We start from the raw sequence: 1563 nt of genomic DNA on the forward strand, positions 1-1563 counted from the left end.
AGAGAGAGGGAGACACAGAATCGGAAACAGGCTCCAGGCTCTGAGCCATCAGCCCAGAGCCTGACGCGGGGCTCGAACTCACGGACCGCGAGATCGTGACCTGGCTGAAGTCGGACGCTTAACCGACTGTGCCACCCAGGCGCCCCTGAAGTTCCATTTCATTACTCAGTGAAAGCAAGTGTAATAGTATGAAAAGGGCATTGATTTGGGAATCTGAAAGAATTGATTTTAAATTTCACTTCTTGGAGATGATCTTGGGCTATGATGTTGAAGAGTTAACAAACTGCCCAGGACTCCAACTTTTCATCTGTAAAATCAAAAATTTTTACATTAATCTTAGGATTTTATTTTTAAAGGAAATCAATTTAGTAGAAATAGCATTAGTCTTCTACTTTTCTCTGTATTGTGTTGCTAAAGATTAGGATGAGATATAATTACTAGCAACTTACCTTGAAATTCTTATTTTTCTAGAATGAACTGTAGTAGATAGCACTTTTCATATATTCAAGAACAGCAAAGGTTAAACTGAATTGAGGTGGTTTCTCATAAAATGGAGATTTGAACCCCTGAGTGGTGAAGAGTCACTGAAATAACCAATGCACACAGGAGTAAGTCAATGGATGATAATTGGGTATGTGAAGTCAGCAAAGGTTTCTCTCTTATTGCTTACACTCCTGTGGGAAGGGACAGAGGTGTATAAAATACCTGCCAGAATGTCCACTTGAGAGATATGGAACATTCATCAGTTGGCTCCAGACTCCAGGGGTGTGGACTCCTCACACTTTGGGTCTGGGCTTAGACACTGGCTGAGGGGACTCCCACACAGTCAGAGGTCGCCCGGACGCAGACAGAAGAAGGAGAGATGGGGAGCTTGGGGCAGGATGTTGCAAGAACAAGAAGAATCTGAGTTCATAGACAGGTCCTCTGCAGCTGAGGCTGAAGGCAGATGTGGGCCAGGGGATGGAAAGCAGAGCATGGTAGGTTTCTGCGACATGGGGACAGGGGTATTTTAGAGAGAGTGGTCAGAGGTCATCACCTGCAGGAGGAAAAATTTAAAGACGATGAGCAAAGACCAACCATGTGAGAACGTCGGGAAAGAGTCCAAAGCAGAGAGAATATTGAAAGATCATGACACCCAGAAATAAATGTTTAGGGAGCAGCGGGAAAGGAGGGGAGGGGTAGACCTGGCACTTCAGACCTGTTCTTCCATCTTTCTGGAAAGCTCTTCTCTCACCTGTCCATGGCTGCTCCTTCTGCTCACTGGGGTCTTGTCCTGAGTGTGTTACCTAAAACTGCCCACCTCCCGACTTCCTTACCTTGTATAGTTGATGGACTGGTGGCCCCCTAAAAGATGTCCACATTCTAATCCCTGGAATCTGTGAATGCGACTTATTATGGAGAAAGCAGTTTTGCAAATATAATTAAGGTAAGGATTTGAGATGCAATCATCCTAGATTATCCAGGTGGGGTTCTAAGTCCAATGACAACTGTTCTTGCAAACATACACAGAGGGGATAAGGCAAGGTGAAGATGGGGGCAGAGATTGGAACCCACGACCATATG

The sequence above is a fragment of the Leopardus geoffroyi genome, chromosome A2, assembly GCF_018350155.1.
Source record: "Leopardus geoffroyi isolate Oge1 chromosome A2, O.geoffroyi_Oge1_pat1.0, whole genome shotgun sequence".
NCBI classification, from domain to species: Eukaryota; Metazoa; Chordata; class Mammalia; order Carnivora; family Felidae; genus Leopardus; species Leopardus geoffroyi.